Source organism: Glycine max, chromosome 15 (genome assembly GCF_000004515.6).
Source record: "Glycine max cultivar Williams 82 chromosome 15, Glycine_max_v4.0, whole genome shotgun sequence".
Lineage (NCBI taxonomy): Eukaryota > Viridiplantae > Streptophyta > Magnoliopsida > Fabales > Fabaceae > Glycine > Glycine max.
Window position 1 is genome coordinate 21,124,518 of NC_038251.2, and position 11,788 is coordinate 21,136,305.

An 11,788-nucleotide genomic window follows, 5' to 3' on the forward strand; every position below is an offset into this window, starting at 1 on the left:
AAAATAAAAGTAATTTTTGTCTCGACATACATTCACCAAAGAACACACCATTATTTAGGTACATATATCCGTACACGTCATACACATAATGGAAATTAAACTTGTTTATACATATAATTAAAAATCTGAGTTTTACATCTTTAGTTCAACAAAAGGAATCATGAACCAACTATGGAGGAGTTGATTAACAAAACACAACTCTCTCCCAAAATAATCCCAATGTCATCACGTCGGCTTGGCGATACCTCAACAGAATCTCACTTCCTGCACCCTATTGCTGTCATTCTGCTCCCATGAATAAGGTTCGCGATCATCACAGGTATCAACCACATGATACAAAATTGCAACGGTGAGTTCATTATAAAAAGAACCAATACTACAAATCCAAATAACCACAATTAGTAAGAAAACATAGGCAAACATCATGAGCTTACACAACATTCATTAGTCAACACACACATTCAACAATTATTCATCATTCATCCATGGATCCAATCAATTATGCTTAGAATGATGCATGCACCTGACCTCAACTCTCAAATGAAATGTGGTATGTACCATCAACCAAGGAAATAGCCTAAGTGTGTCCACACGCCACCTCACTTAGGGAAACTATGCAATAATTGTCGAGGCCACCCAGTCGTGCACCGTAACTCCCCCCCTCAGTGATCAGCCTAGGGCACAAGGGAGTTCCCTACCCGGTGACGCACCCCCAGTATAAAGTACATACTGCCATAGTTTATACTATTTCCCATGTCATATGAGGCATGAACCATGGGCGTCATCAAGTACCTGACCATGGATGAATTAAAGATCCTAAACATCCCCTCAGAAACGCTTAAACTCTTTAACCACTCTATTTTTCCCCACAAGGGACATCCGATAAGGTCAGCGCACCCCCCATGAACATACACAACATACAACGTATAAACGTGGGCGTCATCAAGTACATGACCATGGATGAATTAAAGCTCCTAAGCATCCCCTCAAAGATGCTTAAATTCTTTAACCACTCTAGTTTCCCACACAAGGGACATCCGACAAGGTCACTGCACCCCCCATGAACATACACAACATGCACATCTCAATGCATTTCCAACATCATCAACATTCCATTTCAATATCATTCTCAACATAAACATCATCTCATCTCAATGACGTTATCAACAACAACAACAACCTCATTTCATATTCACATAATCATCAATAATAACATCAATTCATGGACATGATCTTCATTAGCAACGTCATCTCAAATCAATATCATCATAAATATCAACATCACCACATATCAATTAAAGTCATCAATAGCAACATCAACAGTAAGTCGCATTCCGCATATACATATTTCTTTCATGCCTGAGATTCACACTCCCCAGGTCTTCAAACAACACAAGTCAAATAAAGACAATAATTTCATTCATCAACAATAAATATATCACATCCTATTCGCCAAAAACATAGTTTTTCTTGAAAACCAGCATGCATATCAATAACAATTATATCACATCCCATTAGTTAAAAATGTTGTTTTCTATAAAGGAAAATCAGCATGCAACAGGGACAAACATATATTCTCGTAGCTAGGTTCCCTGACCCTAACTATGGTGTCAAAACGGTAAATTTTATAATAAACTCCCCTCACCTATCGTGAGCTCCCCGTCGGTTCCTCTTTGTGTCACTTAGAGGCCTCTCTTTCGTTCACGCTTATCGGTCCAACGCAAGTCTCTATTACGCCAAAATGAAGGAAATTACTATGGATTTTAGAAATAAGGTTAACAACAATATTTTGAGTCAAATACTCATGTCACTACATGAAAAGGCTAAGGTCGTTTTGGATTCTACAAAAGGAACATCATTTTGAAATTCCAATCACGTCAATGTGATCGGGGTTCAGTGAAGCTCACGAAAATAACACCCATTTCATAAAAAGATAACTTTTACAAAGTCTCTTTCTCTAAGGTTTTTCAAAGGAAGCGTAAAACATACAATGATGGTTCTAAAGTCAGAAAAGATGCAAAGATAAGCTTAAACTACCAAGGAACAAGCTTAAAATCACGGTTACCTCGAAGAAAACCGCGAAGGTCAGATTGGGCTTCATTCTCTACCGAAACCGCGAGACAAGCTTGAAAGATTCCGCTCCGATTGAAGGGTTCCTCTCGGTGTGGGATTTCAACGGAGAACAACGGCGGTCCGTGGTGGTTGTGGGTTGTGGAGAAGAAGCTTGGGACATTGGGGAAGGGCTTTGGAAGAAAGAAGGAGAAAGGAATGTCTGTTTTCAAGGCTACATGAAAAATAACGTTTGCAACACTCAAGTGCTTCTACTCTCGGGAAAGGAAGCGTTTCTCACATTCCAGACGTCATATATCAGATCGCAACGGTCAGGTTGTGGACATCTGTCCTATGAACATCCAGACAAAATTTCAAGAAGATCTAACGGTTAATGAATGTAGGAGGGTGCTTTTACCGAGACAACTTCAGGTAGTTTCCTTGAGAAGCTTTTCTCGAGAGGCTTCCTTGGGAAGCTTCCTCGTGAGGCTTCTTTGAGAAGCTTCCTTGAGAGGCTTCTTTGAGAAGCTAGAGTTTTAAGTACCCATACCTTTCTAATAACTAAACTCACCTCGTTGAAATAAAACATGGATAAAACAACACAATAAATAAGATCAAATATCAATTATAATTACTAATAATATTTCAGGGTGTTACATGTGTTATAGGAAATTCTAGATCCTTTATATTGGTTGGACCTTATAGTCTATATTGAGTATATAAAGGGGAAATAAACAAACAAAATAGAATTCAAGTGCTTAAAGAAATAAGGATGTCTTAGAACTAATACATGCATTTATTTATGTTCTATTCCTTATGGATTCATGGAATGAACAATTGTATTTTGTTATGTTCATAGATGATTCCTCTTTATTTAAATTATGAGAAGTTTTGGCCTTTAGACATTTAGTCTTTCAAAGTTGAAGTTAAACTTCAACTAAGAAAAATAAAGAAAATTAAGGTTGTCAAATGTGACCATGGGGAATACTATGGTAGATATGACATAAGGTACAACATTTGGAGTCCCCCATGTGTTTTTCTTCAATAATTGTGAAATTATTTTACAACATGTAATGTTAGACAAACCTAGCATGAACAAAGTTGCAGAATGATGAAACTAGACTTGTACAAATATGGTAAGAAGTTTAATTCTTCTATACCAAATTTGCTTTGGGGAAAGACATTAAAGAATGTAATTTATATCTTTTCAGGGTACCAATTAAAGTAGTCACTAAGAACCTGTATATTAGGTGTGAGCTAGGGAAATCCCAACATTAGGCATTTGCACATTTGGGGATGTCCACCCGAAGCAATGCCTTATAGGTTGCATGAAGGTAAGTTGGACTTAAAGATAATTAGTAACAATTTTTTTTTTGTTACATTTAAAGCTTTCGCATGTATAAGTTTTAAAATCTCACTTTAAGATCATGTTTGAGACGTGCAAAACTCTTTGAGGAAATTGAGTTTAGAGGGAAAGGAAACATAAAGAGTGTTGTCTTTAAAGAATAACCTGTTATTGACAATAGATAAGTCTTTGTACTTACCATTGTTCATGAAATGGATATGGTAATTAAATAATGATGTTACTCCCAGTATTATTAAAAAACAAGACAACACTGAGATTCTCTCTCAAGCACCATCTAAAGTTCAAACTCAATAGCCTCAAGAAGTATCATTAAGAAGATCCACTACAGAAAGGGAAAATATAATTTGATATGATTATGTCATATTCTTGAAGAACATGAATATGACATTAGGTTGATTGAAAAGGTCTAATTGACCTTAGTTAAGTCATGTTGTGCTCTAACTTTCAAGTGGATTGATGCCATAAATAATATAATTAAACCGATGGTTGAACATGACATTTAGAATATCGTCAAATTACTTGAAAGTGTGAAACCCATAAGTTATAGATAAATATCTATAGTTGAAAGGAATTCAATGAGTAATATTGAGATATATAAAATTTTTCTTGTCGCCAAAAGTTTTACAAGAAGGAAGACATTGATCACAAAAAGATTTTCTCTCTGATTTCTTAGAAAGACTTTCTTAGGACTATAATGACATTGTAGATAATTTTGATAATTGTTTTGGATATATGGATGTAAAGATTACGTTTCTAAATAGAAACATTGATGAAACACTTTATACAGTGCAACTGAAAAATCTTGTTTAACATTATCTAAAGTCTATGGTATGCAAACTAAAGAAATTCATTTATGCTTTTAAACAAGTCTATCGTCTATGGTATTATAAAATTCATCAAGATTATCTCTTATGGTGTTGAGGTGAATTTGGTTGATGATTGTGTGTCTTAAAATTTCAGTGGGAGTAAATTTATTATTTTGGTATCATATGTTGATGACATCCTACTATCATCATACGATTTATTGTTGCAAAACAATTATATTTCCATTTATCATGTATGCTTAAGTTTATTTTTTTATTGTCTTGAAATAATTTTTTGTGGGAGTCCTAAGGTGATATATGAGTAATCTTGGTATACTACACTAGAAAGTAGTAAAGCGCATTATGCGTTAATTGAAGAGAACAAAAAACAACATGTTTTCATATCGAAAGTCTAGAAGTTTAGAGATCATTGGGTATTCTAACTTTGATTTTTTCGGAATGTCTTAATAACAATTACTCTACATAAGGATCCACATTTAATCATGTTGGTGGAGTTAATATTTTGCTATGAGACATTGTACTAGAATTTATGACAGTTAAATTATTCTAACTGGCTTGTCGTCAACATTAAGTAGTCATCGGGTGTTTATTGGGATAATATCTTAGCGGTATTATTAAGGATTCAACTAAGTAAAAGTTTGTTGACATAAAGTATTTGATTGTTAAATAAAGAATTCAAAAAATACAAATTTGTATATAACATATAGGAACTCATTCCATGCTAGTTGATCCACCTAAAGGTATGACACTTAAAGTTTTTCATGAGCACACTGCTGATATGTGTAACACCCTGATATATATCTATATATTATTAGTAATTATGTTTGATGTTTGATTATATTCGTTGTATTATTTTTATCCGTAATTATTTTCAAAGAAGTTAATTTAGTTAATAAAGGGGTGTGGGTAGATAAGGATCTAGTTTCTCAAAGAAGCCTCTTGAGAAAGCTTTTCAAAGAAGCCACAAGGAAGCTTTTTGAGAAAACCTCTTAATGAAGCTTCTTGAGGAAGCTACATGAGCTGCCTCGGTAAAAACGCTTCCCAGACTTCGTTAACCGTTGGATCTTCTCGAAATTTGGTTTGCAGCTTCACAAGACACTTGTCCACGGTCTGACCGTTGGGATCGTAGAGAAGATGTTTGGAGTGTGCGCGACGTTTCTGTGTCCGAGACCATTTCTCACTTGAGCGTTTTCAGCCTTTGCTTTCACGTAGCTTAGGAAAAACACCATTTCTTCTTCTTTCTTTCTTCCAAAGCCATTTCTAACGTCCTAAACACTTTCTCCATCACTCACAGCCACCTTTAGCCACCACAAACCACCATTGTTCTCCATTGCAACCCTACATTGAGAGGAACCCTTCGACCGAAGTAGAATTTTCCAACTTGGCTCGCGGTTTTGGTAGAGAATGAAACCCTAGTCTGACCTTTTGTTTTCCTTCAAGGTAACCATGGTTCTACGCTTGTTTCTTGTTAGTTTCAGCTTGTCTTTGTATCTTTTCTGACTTTGGAACCGTCATTGCATGTTTTACGTTTCCTTTGAAAAACTCTAGAGAAAGAGACTTTGTAAACGTTATCTTTTCATGAAATGCATGTTATTTTCGTAACCTACACTGAACCCCGGTCACATTGGCATGATCAGAATTTCCAAATGATATCCCTTTGTAAAACCCGAAATGCTCTCAGTTCTTTCATGAAGTAACGTGGGTGTTTGACCCAGAGTATTGTTGTTAGCTTTGTTTTCTGGAATCCATATTAAGTCTCCTTCGTTTTGGCATGGTAGAGGCTTGCGTGGAATCAATGAGCAAGGACGAAAATGAATCTTCAAGTGACGCGACGAGGAACCCGCGGGGTAGCTCACGATAGGTGAGGGGAGTTTATTATAAAATTTACCGTTTTAACACCATAGCTAGGGTCAGGGAACCTAGCTATGAGGATATCTGCCTGTCCCTGTTGCATGTTGATTTTTTTCTTTCAAGAAAATTATGTTTTTAACTAATGGGATGCGATAAAATTGTTATTGATATGCATGCTGGTTTTTCAGGAGAAATTATGTTTTGACGAATGGGATGCGATATATATATATATATATATATATATATATATATGTGTGTGTGTGTGTGTGTGTGTGTGTGTGTGTGTGTGTGTGTGTGTGTGTGTGTGTGTGTGTGTGTGTGTGTGTGTGCGTGTGTGTGTGTGAAATGCGATTTGTGGTTGATGTTGCTATTGAGGATTTTAATTGATATGTGATGATAATGATGATTAGGATGATATTGATTTGAGATGACGTTGTTAATAAAGACCATGTCAACATGAATTGTTATTATTGATGAATATGTGAATATAAAATGAGGTTGTTGTTGTTGTTGATAACGTCATTGAGACGAGATGATATTTATGTTGAGAATGACATGGAAATGGAATGTTGATTGATGTTGGAAATGCATTGGCATGTGCATGTTGTGTATGTTCGTGGGGGGCACTGTGCACTGACCTTCCAAGGTCTTTGGCACTAGCTTTTGGCCACGTTCATACGTTGGATGTTGTGTATGATCGTGAGGGGCACTGTGCACTGACCTTCCAGGGTCTTTGGCACTAGCTTTTGGCCACAATCATACGTCGTATGGAGTGTATGTCATGGGGGCTAGAGTGGACTGACCTTGTCAGATGACCTAGACGTGGGTAACTAGCGTGGTTAGAGAATCTAAGCATTTCTGAGGGGATGCTTAGGCACTTTAATTGGTCCATGGTCTTTGGCACTTACTTTTGGCCGTGATCATAGCTCATACGACACAGGAAATAGAGTAACTGTGGCCAAGTGTACTTTGTATTAGGGGGCTTGTCACCTGGTAGGGGACACCTTTGGGCTCCCAGGCTGATCACTTATGGGAGGGGGGATGTTACGTGGACACCCGGGTGGTCTCGACAAACTCAGCACAGTTTCCTAAGTGAGAGTGTCGTGTGGACACGCTTAGACTATTTCCTGAGATTTGGTTGTTATTGGTACGTACCACATTGCATCTGAGTGTTGAGTCAGGTGCATGCATCATTCTGTGCAGTCTTGATTGGGTCCATGAATGGATGATGAGTAATTGTTGGATGTGGATGATGAATATTTGTTGGATATGAGTGTTGAATAATGAATGTTGTGTATGCTCATCATGTTTTCCTATGTTCCATGCTAATTGTGGTTATTTGGTTTTGGTATTGGTTCTTTTTATAATGAACTCACCCTTGCAATTTTGTATCGTGTGGTTGATAACTGTGATGATCACGAACCTTGTTCGTTGGAGCAGAATGACAGTGGCAGGGTGCAGGGAGTAAGATTCTGGTGAGGAGCCGTCGAGCCAACGTGATGACATTGGTGTTATTTTGGGAGAGAGTTGTGTTTTTTAATCAACTCCTCCGTAGTTGGTTTTGAAGTTTTATTTTATTGAATCAAAGATGTAAAACTTGGATTTTAATTATACTTATGAACAAATTTAATTTTCATTTATGTGTATGACGTGTACCGAGTTACTGTTTCTATATAACTATGTATATTCACTTAAGTAATGGCGTGTTGTTGGATGAGTGCATATTGTGACAAAATTACTTTGGTTTTCATAAGCAAAATTAAGGGAGTTCTTTTTATAAAAAGTGAAATTAGCGTATATTAGAGTGTGGATATCGTAGTGACGAGGCGGGTCGTTACAATATGGATATAATTCCTGATAGTACCTTAGTTTAGTGGGAGTCTTATGTTCTATATCTTACGGTTTACAAACATTTTGTTTTTGGATTTTCTGCAGAAATAAAGTTGAAGTTTATCATTTCATTATAAGCTTGCTTTGTTTGCAATATTTATGTTGTGTTTGAATTGATCTCTATAAAGAATAAAGCTATAAAGAATAAAGTTTGGACCAATTGGAAATAGGCATGACTGAGATCACATTGCATGTAATTTCCATGCTACTTATCCATATTGACCTATGTCATTCAGTGTATTGATGTGGTGGTCATTGGGGTCTTGTTACATTTGTTGTAGTGATGAATGACACAGTGATTCCATTATTGATACATGAGATGGACCATGTTGTTAAGGTGGAAATCTAAAGGTAAATAACATACAGACACACACTTAAGGATTTTTGATATAATTGTTACAATATGTAGCACAAGTGGGAGATTGTTGGAATTTTCTATTCCAATAATTAATGTGTGTTAATATTATAAGACAATTATATTAACTATTTATCATCAGTGAGTTTTATTTTATGTGATCAAATTAAGTAAGTCCATTAGACAACTAAATAAGATGATATGGACTTAAATGAGAAGATGTCAGTATTGGTCCATTAAGGGGTAATGAGAACCCTATTAGGTTAATACAAGAAGACTATGATCCCCAATATACTGAGCTGTCACATATAATTTCTCTTCTTCCCACCTGAAGAGTTACGAAGGTCCTATTAAGGGATAAAAAGGTTTCGGTTGAGGAAGAACCATGAAGTCACGGGTTACGCTGTTAGCCAGTTATCCGTTCCCTAACATATCCTAAGAAGAGTACATAGATCAGAAATCACCTACAGATTCAGATTCTGCTACGTTTATTTGATCAATCATTATGGATCCATGTATTCCTAAAACGCTTCTTGATAATCTAACGTAATGTGTTCCTGGTAGTTATATTGGTATTTTATAAGGATCCCCTAAAATTTTAACAATTTTATCTTATTTTGTTCCATTATAAAATACTACTTGCAATGTAGGTGGCAATTGTGGTGGTGGGATTGATGATGGTGGGAGTGGTCACTACTACAAAAATCACCTTCAATGACACTAATTCAAAGACGGTTGAATCAAAACCATTGTCTTCGTAAACATGGTGACATTTTTGTAAATAATTGAAACTAGTCAATGACAGTTTCATTAAAATCGTCTTTGAAAGCAAGTGTTCAAGGACGGTTTTAAAAAATCCGTCTTTGAAATTCCTTTCCATTTATGCTTATTTGCTCGTGCTCTCTCAGTCTCTCGCTCTCACACAGTCACACTAACCAAAGAAGTTGTAGATCGGGCATCCAAAGTTGCAAATTTGTCGTCCCCTCTCATGTCCTTGATCGTAGGTATTGTAAACGTCGTTGCCACGGTCATTGTCACTGGAGTCCAATACTATCATGTGCTTATTTTTAAGGTAAGCTTGTTGTTATTGTCCCTACTATTAGTGTTTGGCGTAACGAGGAAGGGGTTATTGTTAAGAATAGAAACCCTAGCCTAAACCTAAACCATAATAGGTTGCTAAGAGACCACGAGGCTGGGAGTGCTCAAATTTCCTCATCGTCTGTGAATCGTGCCTCGGCGATAGCCCCTATGTTTGAATGGTTCGCTTCCAATTAATCTTCTTCCATCATTAGTTTTTTTTAATTATTTGAATGATTGTGTTTTATTTTCGTGAGATTGAATGGGTTATTGATTGTTGTTGTATTGTACGGTTATGAATTGTGTGGTAGATGATTGTATGATTATGAATCACTTTGCCTATTAATAATAATAATGTTTGTTGGGGAATTGAAGGTTGAAGGAACAACTGAGTTTATAAGGTTTTGGTGTATTGAACTTCATCATATGAGCAGCTATTTAGAATTTAACTGTGAATTTGTGCAATTTGTTAACTTGAGGATGATAATTTTCTAGATGCAAGTGTTAAGTTTATATTTTTTGTTATTGAGGCAGGGGAAGGGTTTTGTTTTCAATTGTGAGAGTTGTGAACTTGGAATCTGGAAGTGTTGTACTTGTGGCTTTATTCTTGAGCTTTTTGAATGAAAGAGAGATTTTACGTTTTACTTTTAGTTTCAATTGAATTGGAGATTCTAGGAAATAAAATTCTCGTGGTCCTTTCATTGTTTGGTAATTTAAATCTAGCTCATTATTTCATTGTTTTTTTTATCTTGGTAGTGTGGATTCTATGGAACATTAAGTTTTAACCTGTGATGTTACAAACTACAAAAGAAGTACAGGTCATTAACAAAATGCAAAAAATAAAAAATCAAATCATACCTCCAGCTATTACCATGAAAGAGTTGCTTTGTTTTGGTTCTTCCAAGCTCTCTCTCTTTCTCTCTCTAGATGGTGTATCAGATGAATTGGAAGAGATAAGCTCAGGGACCAAATGCATGTGCTATATACAGACATTCTACCATCAAGAATGCATTTAGTAGCCATTACCACTCATTATTGGTCATTACAACCCATTAGTGCCATTCAACTTGGCTTCCAAAACTGACAAGCGTTTCATTTTTTCAAAATGTTAAGACAAAAAATTATTACATTCTCTCACTTGGTCCAAACATTTTGACTCAATGCTCAATCTTCTTAAGAAACGAATATACGAATCATAGTGATAGTTCCTCTTATAACGAGTAATATCATCCATGTATTACAATATGCTCAATTTCCCAAGCAATATACTCAAAGTGGTAATAAAACTTAATAAATAAACCCAATGTTTATTCTTGGTCCAAAACATAATTTTTCTCAAATAAATCAATGTGCACCTAAGTATGAGAAAATATCACAATATAAAAGTTTCAATTTTAACATATAAGTATACAATCATAAAGTGGAACCAAGTCCTATTCTTTTTACATGATCCTTAAATTTAAACGGTGGCATGCCCTTAGTTAAAGGATCAACGATCATCAACTCAGTGCTTATATGCTCAATGACCACTTTCTTGTCTCTTACTCTTTCTCTAATGGCTAAGTACTTAATGTCGATGTGCTTACTTCGACTTCCACTTTTATTATTCTTAGCCATAAAGACAACAACTGAGTTATTGCAGAAAATTCTCAAAGGCCTTGAAATAGTATCAACTATCTTCAGCCTAGAAATGAAACTTTTAAGCCATACACCATGTGATGTAGCCTCAAAACAAGAGACAAACTCAACTTCCATGGTAGAAGTAGCAGTCAAAGTTTGCTTAATACTGCTCCATGAAATATCACCACCAACCATAATGAAAATGTATCCAGATGTTGATTTACGAGAGTCAACACAACCATCAAAGTCTGAGTTTGAATAACCAATCACATCTAGATTGTCTGTCTGTCTATACATAAGCATGTAATCTCTGGTCCCTTGAAGGTACCTCAACACTTCCTTAGCAGCTTTCCAGTTGTCAATACCTGGATTACTCTGAATCTTCCTAACATTCCAACTGCAGAAGCAATGTCAGGCCTTGTGCATACTTGAGCATACATGAGGCTTCCAACAACTGAAGCATAAGGAATGTTTTTCATCTGTTCCCTCTCAAAGTCATTCTTTGGACATTGGTTCAAATTAAACCTATCACCCTTCACAATGGGAGCAACACTTGGTGAATAATCTTTGATCTGAAATCTCTCTAGAATTTTGTTAATATAGGTTTCCTGTGATAGACCCAAAATACCTTGAGATCTATCTCTATGAATCTTAATGTCGATGACATAAGATGCATCACCCATATCCTTCATGTCAAAATTCTTAGAGAGAAAATTTTCACCTCATGTAGCAAATCCCGATTATTGGCTGCAAGTA

General features: G+C 35.9%; 1 long non-coding RNA gene across 1 annotated transcript; it reads right to left on the reverse strand.

Moving 5' to 3' along the window:
- Positions 1-206: 206 nt before the first annotated feature.
- On the reverse strand, positions 207-2,316 carry LOC121173639 (uncharacterized). The gene is made up of 3 exons (XR_005888872.1): positions 2,066-2,316; positions 1,646-1,728; positions 207-285 (listed from the first exon to the last, which is right to left on the reverse strand). It is a non-coding gene; the product is annotated as an uncharacterized lncRNA (long non-coding RNA).
- Between the last annotated feature and the right edge of the window lie 9,472 nt (positions 2,317-11,788).